The sequence below is a fragment of the Engystomops pustulosus genome, chromosome 7, assembly GCF_040894005.1.
Source record: "Engystomops pustulosus chromosome 7, aEngPut4.maternal, whole genome shotgun sequence".
In the NCBI taxonomy this organism is placed as follows: Eukaryota; Metazoa; Chordata; class Amphibia; order Anura; family Leptodactylidae; genus Engystomops; species Engystomops pustulosus.
The window spans coordinates 131,008,087-131,017,482 of NC_092417.1; the positions used below are offsets into that span (position 1 = coordinate 131,008,087).

The 9,396-nt window shown below is 39.5% G+C and overlaps 2 long non-coding RNA genes across 2 annotated transcripts; both read left to right on the forward strand.

Moving 5' to 3' along the window:
• Positions 1-3,268: 3,268 nt before the first annotated feature.
• LOC140068955 (uncharacterized) lies at positions 3,269-7,184 on the forward strand. Its single transcript, XR_011848653.1, has 3 exons — positions 3,269-3,426; positions 6,460-6,539; positions 7,103-7,184. It is a non-coding gene; the product is annotated as an uncharacterized lncRNA (long non-coding RNA).
• A 552-nt stretch (positions 7,185-7,736) lies between these two features.
• Positions 7,737-9,159, forward strand: LOC140068956 (uncharacterized). The gene is made up of 2 exons (XR_011848654.1): positions 7,737-7,827; positions 8,946-9,159. It is a non-coding gene; the product is annotated as an uncharacterized lncRNA (long non-coding RNA).
• The last annotated feature ends 237 nt before the right edge of the window (positions 9,160-9,396 follow it).

A 9,396-nucleotide genomic window follows, 5' to 3' on the forward strand; every position in this document is an offset into this window, starting at 1 on the left:
CAGTCATGGATGTATTTGTAATACTTCTAATCAATATCATATCTGTGATTGCTTTAACTATCAGGCATCATGGACGTTTTCATGTCAAATAATAAGATACTTAATGCATCATTTGGGTCTACTTGTAAGCACTAATAGTAAATCGGCTCCTTGGAGATACATACCTCGTGACATTACCTCGTCTTCTCCGCTCCATACCCGGAGGAAATGCCAATCCCCGTGTAACCAATGAGAATAGGAAGGTGTGGTGAGTTTGCGGCAGTCTCCTCCTGCGGGGCGGATACGAAGGCATCCTCCAGTGTTTGCCTCTGGACCGGACAGAATGGGCGGAGTCAGCTGGCTTTAAATCTCAGCTGATCCCCCACGCGTGTGGCTACGACTAAACACTGGCGCCCACCATCAGGATACCAGCATATCCTCTTTCTGTGTTGCATGTGTGAATATCATATAACAGCCATCTCTTGCACTTTCCCCTGATGAGCCCATGTACAGTGGACGGAACACTTAGGGACAAAGGAAATGTGGAGACACATGATATGTGGTTGAACGTTGAACCACATGCTGGTAGCAATTCAGGGTAAGGGATTTAGATTCATCAGTTCCTGCTAAAGGGCTGTGCACACTCACGAATTTGCCGATATTTGGGCCTGTCTGTGACTACAAGCTATTGCACAGTATACCTTTGCTTGGTAACTAGTTACGGACTAAACCAGTGTGTAAATAGATATTGGGTAGTATTCGTCCGACTATCGATCAGCCCCTATATATCAAAAATAGATGTGGATTGATAACATAACAGCACTTATGTTATACCAGATGCTTTTAACTTGGGGGTTTTATTTTTAAATTTCAATAAATGTTATATTTTATTTCCTATACACTACACCAGTGAATTCCTACAATATATCAAAAGTTTTTTTAAATGAAGGTTACTCTTAAAAAGGGCCAACACATTGTTAACTGGCGCTTCCCATTTCCCAGAATTCCATATAAATCAGCCTCTCCCTGCACACCCTGCCGGATTTTCGTGCCTAGTTCCCTAGAGAAAGCTTTGTTCCCAAGCCCTGCACTGTTACTGTGATTTCCTGTTGTGAGCACTGTTCCGTTATTTACTTCAATCAACTGCTGTATGTCCTCACCTTCTGCCACATCCCTGACTCTGATCCCATGCTGCCTGTCTCAACTTCCTGCATGTCTCCGACCACGAGTTTGCTTTACGATCCTGTACTTCACCTTGGCTGCCACCGTGGACAAAGTCGTGCCTGTGGAACAACCTGGTGGTACCACGCTCAGCAAGTCCAATCCGCTTTATGGCGGGCTACGGTGAAAACCGGGTACCACTTAGACTCCAGTCCCAGGTGTTGGCTTATGTCAACGTCCACGGTGGTAAAGTGTGTCCACTATCCCTGGTGCCATACACATGTATAAGTAATATATTTGAATTCATCTTAGTAGAAAGATTTTTATCACTTCAATAGCTGATCCTCTTGTGGTCACAACCTTTCCTCTGTTTCTAGAATAAGTTGGATATACTTGCCTCATAATTAGCTTTTATACTGACGATAGTTTCTGTTACTATCCCTAGATTAACAGCATTGTGCTGTATAGATCATAGAGCATTGGTCAACATCAACCTAATTGACATTTGGCTCGGAATGAATTATGCGCCATCACTGTTCAGTAGGGCGGCGGTGCCCACTTCGAAGCACCTCAACTGTCTCCAGATCAGCTGACGGATATGGCCCCGGATCAGCTAATTGCCCAGCTGAGGAGCTGATTGACGAAATTGGGGAATAGGCACGATGCTTCTCAGTGCCACCTTTGGCCCCCGATCAGGTCACTGGTTTGCTTGACTGACGTCACACGCCATTGGGCGCTACGGCCATACTAATGCTGGAAGCCATGTTGCACGCCAGTCAGTTTAGTCCTGTAACTTCTGAGATAGCTAGTGATTAGGCAGGATGTCTGGGGGATATAATTACTGACTGGTGGCTAGGCAACACAAAATTTTGGGCTAATGTTTTAGGGACACCTCTGATGAGCTGGTCTCACAGGAGTTATTTTAGACCAGCAGAAGCGTGTCAGGTGCGAATAGGTGTAAACAAAGAGCTAATCCTGTTGGGCTTTCTCGGTGAAAAAGGACTTAGGTCCGATGAGCATACTAGTGTACAGGATAACATCTAATGTTTAATAGAAGGACTATTCTGGATATACTCCTTCTCCTTTGGCCAGAACAGGTCCACATAGGAGTGTATTTCTAAACAGCCACCCAGCCCAGTTTCTGAGCAGGCTCCGTCTTCCACATAAATGATAATGCCTACTAAAGTGCATATTTGTATGTGAGCACTTGGGTAGTTGCATGGTGAAGCTGTTGGGACTCTGTCTTCATACGTATATGTTATCTGCAACTGGCGCAGTGTAAAAACATGACCGTGTTAATATACATACAATTTCCCTATCCATTTACCTATTTTAATAAAAGTTACATTTTAATATCCCTCATTTATACACAAGTGAATTAGTTTTTACTCTGTAATGTCTTATTTTATTTGTATATGCCGCCTATGATTTGTAAAATGCTACGGAATATGATGGTGCTGTATCAATAATGATTATAATTAGGCAACCTCTTAAAGGCAACCTTTATTTCTGATTGGCTTTTCCTGTGCAAGGGTATATGGCTCTAGGGCATTTAAATCATTTAAATTACCACTGAAATGACAGATAGCACAAATACAATTGCTTTATTCTTAATATTTGCTCTTGTTATGTATTTGAATACATAATAACAAGAGCAAATGTAAAGTATAGCAACAATGTAAAGATACATAAGGTTGAGGGAAACAACACTTTAATAAAAAATAAGTTCCCATGTGGTAGAGTAGTTTTAAAATGGTGGCATGCATCTAAAACATTAATGGTTGTAAGATAAAGTATTGTTTTAATTATTCATATTTCTTTTATTTGAAACTTCATATCATTATTTATTATCTAACATTTATTTGCATAAGTTGATTAACTATTGCAGGGTGATGTAATACGTATGCAATATTACCATTTTAATTTGATATGTAATGTAGCATATTTACAACATATGCTTTTCTCTTATCTGTGCAGCTGGTATAGGCATATATATTTACTCAAGGTCACTGATAGAGGTTTTCTAAAAATGTACACATGAACTTCATATAATTTGAACTCTAATTTGATTGGTGGGTTAAGGATATATAAACTTGACAAATTTGTTACATTGTCACAATCACCATCACAATGGCATTCCTCTGGCTCCTTTCATGCCTTGCCCTGCTTGGGGGTACTCTTGGATGTGGCGTACCAAGTATTAGACCTGTTATTACTGGCTACGCCAGAATTGTGAATGGTGAGAATGCAGTTTCTGGTTCCTGGCCTTGGCAGGTGTCTCTTCAGGTACTGTAAAGGATATGAAAGCATATCTTAAATCTGTTCATTTATAAGCTAGGACTATCTATCTATATTATGTGATACAGTTGTATACTTACATTTTGTCTGCAATATTATACCACTGTAGCTTTTATTCGAGGGTTCTTAAATGTATGAGGGTTCTTAAATGGATATCAACAAATCTTGATATACGTCTTGGAATTATAATAACATCTGTCCAACTTCATGCAGATTTAAATTTTTTTTTCAAATAGTGCTACTAAATACTTTATTTTGCCGAAACCATACGCTGTCTTATGTTTTCAGCCCATGTGTCATTGGTATGTGATGTCCACTCACACACCGATGACAGTAGAAGAAGATTGCCTGAGCAAATAGGACCTGCTCTGTGTTTTGCGGTTCAGGTAGTCTTAAGAGGGAAGGAAAAGTGGAGGAAGCACAAGGGGAGAGTGCCTGTGAAGGTGAAACACAGAGTGGCTCTGGAAATACCCCTGTCTTTAACCCCTTAAGGACGCAGCCTGTTTGCAGGTTAAGGCTCGCAACTTTTTTTTGAAATTTGACCAGTGTCTCTTCCTGTGGTAATAACTTTTGAACGCTGTTACTTATCAAAGCGATTCTGAGATTGTTTTTTCCCCACATGTTGTACTTCATTTTAGTGGTAAATTTTGGCTGATAAGTTTTGCGTTTATTTACAAAAAAAGGGAAAAAATGATGAATTTTTAGAAAAATTTGCCATTTTCGAAATTCTAAATCGCCGCGTTTTCAGGCAGATAGATTTACCACCTAAATAACTTGCAGAATAACATTTCCCATTTGTCTACTTTACATTTTCATAATTTTTGAAATGTTTGGATAATTTATTTTGACGTCACGCGGCCTACAAATCGAATAGCGATTTTCCGTATTTTCGGAATTGACTATTTTGGGGATAAATACTGTTTGAAATCAAATTTTACATATTTAGCATCAAAACCCCCTATATAACCAACCCATTTTCAAATCTGCACCCCTCAAACTATCAGAAACAGCATTTACAAAGATTGTTAACCCCTTGAGATCTTCATAGTAATTGAATCAAAATGGCGGTGAAATTTAGAATGGTAAAATTTTGTCGGTTATACGTTCATTTAGCACTAAAATTTACACATTTCCAAAAGATAAAAAGAGAAAACTCACCATAAAATTTGTTCTACAATTTCTCCTGAGTACAAAGACCCCCCACATGTGGACATTACTTGTTTTATGGGGGCACAGCGAGGCGCAGAAGGGAAGGAGCACCCTGCAGCTGCCAGGATTTTAGTTTTCTGGTTGCCCCCTTTTGAAGGCTATAAAATTTTCGCTTTTCCGTTATTTGGGCCATGTGACGGCATTTTTTTTGCGGGACGAGATGCTTTTTCCAGTGTTACCATTTTGGGGTTGGTATCACCTATTGTTGAAAATTTTCGAACTTTTTTTGAGGTCATGAGTAGAAAAGCATCAATTCTGTACTGGATTTTTTACTTTTTTTTTTTTTTCGTGTTCACCGTATATCCTAACAATCCTGTTATCTTTATTCTATGGGTCGATACGATTACGGGGATACCAGACATGAATATTTTTTCTTATGTTTTACTAAATTTGCCAAATAAAACCCTAATGTGGGGAAAAATCTATCATTTTTGCATCGCTGTCTTCCAAGTGGCATAACATTGTTACGTTTTTGGCTACAGAGCTGGTTGATGGCTTGTTTTTTGCGGGACATGTTGTTCTTTGCAACAATATCATTCTGGAGTACATATGTTTTGTTGATCACTTTTTATTGCATTTTTAGTGGGATATAATAGGTAAAAATCATAATTTTTGGCGGGTTTTTAACGTTTTTTTTTTACGGCGTTCATCATATGGGTTCAATAGTTATTTAGTTTTATTCTATGGATTGTTACGGACGCGGTGATACTATATATGTGGGGTTTGTGTTATGATTTAGACTTTTTTGAGCGTTATATGTCTCTTTATATGTTTTGGGGCTTATGGGCATTTTTAGTGATTTATAAAGTAATTTTTTATTGAAAAACATTTTTTTTTACATTTTTTTACATGATCCACCATGGGATATGAACAAGCAATCATCTGATTGCTTGTTCTTGATAATACTCTGCAATACTAATGTATTGCAGGGTATTATCAGTGCCAGCCTATGCAGATGCATAGGCTGACACTTTGCCTTTAAGATGACGTCACAGACGCCATCTTAAAGGTAAACCCTCCAGGCTTCTCTGGGGTCCCGATCGGACCCCAGAGGAGCCAAAACAGCGATCGGTCCCCCCGAAAACGGTGCGGGGGGGCCGATCGTGGGGTAAAGACCCCCAGAAGGCATGTTAAATGCCGCGGTCGCGTTGACCGCGGCATTTAACGGGTTAAACACCTGCGATCGGAGCCCACTCCGACCGCGGGTGATAGCCGGGGATGTCAACGGTAGATTACCGTTGAAATCCCGCGGCTAACGATGCCGGTTCGGCTGCTATACAGCGCTGAACCGGCATCGTCTCTGCGCAGTAGCTGTACTGCGCTGAGCGCTATTCGCGGGACTCAGCGCAGTACAGCTACGGCGCAGAGCGCTAAGGGGTTAATACTAAATTGAAGACAATACTCATTTTGTATTGAAGAGATCTGTCTTGAAATCTAGAGTAATAAATAAAGTATCTATAACATGGCTGAGCATGGTAGATATTTCAAATCTGCAAAATAATGGAATTGGGGATAATGGGTTTCCCCAATATAGACCGAGGGAAATCAGCCTTATGAGGGTTCATTTTGCCTTCCCTGATCTATACTGTAGAAATAGTTACATGGAAAATTGTCTTAATCTACTGTTATTCTAATACAATATTGGCAACTATATTGGCATTAAAAATCCTACCCACATCTGAGGTACTGTGAATTTTACTGTTAAACCACTAATAGTGAATAGGTCCTAGCAATGTAAGAGAAGACTATAACATTTGAGTAATTAAAGTTTTTTTTCAACAATTTAGTTACTCATATGATTACCTTCCACAGGACAGCACTGGATTCCACTTCTGTGGTGGTTCTCTGATCAACAGTCTTTGGGTGGTCACTGCTGCTCACTGTGGTGTCACGTAAGTATTTTACAATTGACTTTAAATATCATTTCAATCTACATATTTTAACTGGCACAATAAAAGTTTGGTTCCTTTGGAAAAAATGTCAAATTACGACGAATATCTATTTTTTTGGGGAAAACGCAAATATGTTTTCCAGGAGGCCTCTTGGCTACCTTGTAAGGCAGCCCTCCTGACATCAAACATGACTTTTTCAAACTAGTATATATTTTCCATAAGGAACAGATTATCAACTCTATACGGTACTGTTTCGATGCCTTTGCAACACACTATATTGAATAGATTTATAGATATTGAAACAGCACAGTCTACCGTTGGAAATCTGTTCCTTGGTATAGATATACTGGTTTGCTAGTATCCTGGAACATATCATTAGTCTTTCTGATAAGTCAAAGGGGGCTGCATTACTAAGTAGCTAAGGCAATGTTTTCCTTATCCCATCCTTAAAAATGTATTTCCCAGAATACCCCAGTCTCCACATGCCATTAAGTTGTCTTTATTGGCAAAGTCTCTATAAGGCAAGCTCTTACCTACTCTGTCTATGTTTCTTTCATACACAGAACCTCCCACCGTGTTATTCTGGGTGAATATGATCGTTCCTCCTCTGCCGAACCTATTCAGACTAAAACCATTTCTAGGGTAAGGTACACTAAGCAGGTTCAAAGACACATGCACACATTCGTACAAAAATTATCTATGGCTTAAAAAATTGCAAATTATATTGCCATTCATTCTCTCTCTTTTACTCTTTCATTATATAAAACTGATTTTAGGTTTTCTCAATAGTGTTTTTACTGGAGTTTTTTTTGCTACACAGGTCTTCAGACACCCCAGCTACAGCTCCCTCACCATTGCAAATGATATCACTCTTCTGAAACTCACCAGTGCTGCTACTTTCAACGAACGTGTGGCTCCAGTTTGCATTGCTGCTTCCAGTGATGTATTCAATGGAGGAGAGAGATGTGTCACTACCGGATGGGGCTATGTAAATGCTGCATGTAAGTTTTATAATACTGAAAAATAGGTATTTTGGTAAAATTAAACATATATATATATTTAAATTAAACTTAAATGAGAGAAATGCAATTGTTAATCCAAATACACACACGTTTGTGCATTTAAGCTTTAGTTCATGTCTTTATCTTTCTTAGCACAAATCACTCCAAGCAGATTGCAGCAGGTGGCTCTGCCAATTCTGACCACTACTGAGTGTCAGAGATACTGGGGAAGCAGAATTCAGAGCACCATGATCTGCGCCGGAGCATCTGGAGCCTCCTCCTGCATGGTATGTCATAAAATAAAATTGCTGATGCTGTTATCTAAGAGATATCAGAATTTTTTAATTGTGATCAAACAGAATTAAGCTCTGTTCATTTCACAAATAATTTTTCAGGAAATTTTGTAGGGGACAACAGCTTTTTTCCCCACATATTTCAGTATTAAGCCAACTCAATGTACAGAAAAACAGAACAGAGCTCAGAGAGACACCATTATATGTTATTGAAGTCTGCTAAGTTCTGCTGGTACCTATTACTTGAATACTAATGTATTGTAGAAAATTACATAGTCAGCTTATGCATTCTGCATAGGTTGACAGCAGACATGACATGACACAGTGTGTAATGTGCGGTGAACCTTCCACTCCCAGCAGATTCCGATGGGCAGGTAGTGGAGAGAAGATGATTGAAGTGACCCTCAGACTTTTTGCTGGAAGTCCCATCCTCCCCTCTCCTGCATGGCAGGAGTTTTTGATGATGGATCTGCCTGCAGCTAGATTATGTAACTAGGTCAGCGACTTGAACTGCCATGGGTTCCCTAGGACCCTGGGTCCCTGGGCGGCCACCCATTATCCATAAGGGAGATATGCCATTGCATATACAGGCGGTCCCCTACTTAAGAACACTCGACTTACATACGACCCATAGTTACAAACAGACCTCTGGATATTGGTAATTTATTGTACTTTAGTCCTAGGCTACAATAAACAGCTGAAACAGTTATCAAATGTGTCTGCAATGCAGCTTTAGTATTAATCCTGATTCTTATGACAACCCAACATTTTTAAAATCCAATTGTCACTGAGACCAAAAAAGTTCTGGCTGGGATTACAATGATAAAATATACAGTTCCGACTTACATACAAATTCAACTTAAGAACAAACCTACAGACCCTATCTTGTATGTAACCTGGGGACTGCCTGTATTGCAATTACTGGCAATACTTATACATAATATGTTTGCCACTGCTAGGACACACACTGTACATCCAGCCACAAGTTGCAGACATGCAATTATGTGGTTTCACAGGGTCCACAGGGTATTATGATAAATAAATTACAAACATACACCAGAACAAAAAGAAAGCTAATTTTTCTCACACTTTTAATTAAAATTCTTCTACAGGGTGACTCTGGTGGACCTCTTGTGTGTCAGAGAAATGGAGCTTGGACCTTGGCTGGCATTGTATCCTGGGGAAGCTCTTCCTGCTCCACATCTACTCCCGCTGTATACGCAAGAGTGACAGCTCTTAGATCCTGGTTGGACCAGACTGTTGCTGCTAACTAAATGTATAACTATAAATATTGTTCAATAAAATGGTTACACCAAGATCACAATATATATTATATCTATAATTTGTTTAAGACTGTGAGCAATTAGTATAATAATGTAACAATGCACACACAGTGGCGGGAAGAAAAAAATCGAGACAGCAATGCTTTTAGATGACAAAAGTTAGACTAAGGCTCTGTGCATCCAATTGCATTTATGTGGATTCGTGCACATGGCTGAGCAGTCTCTTCTAGAGTAATTGGTGTATGAGTGGACCTCAGCCTTCACTCAGCCTGAGCCGGTG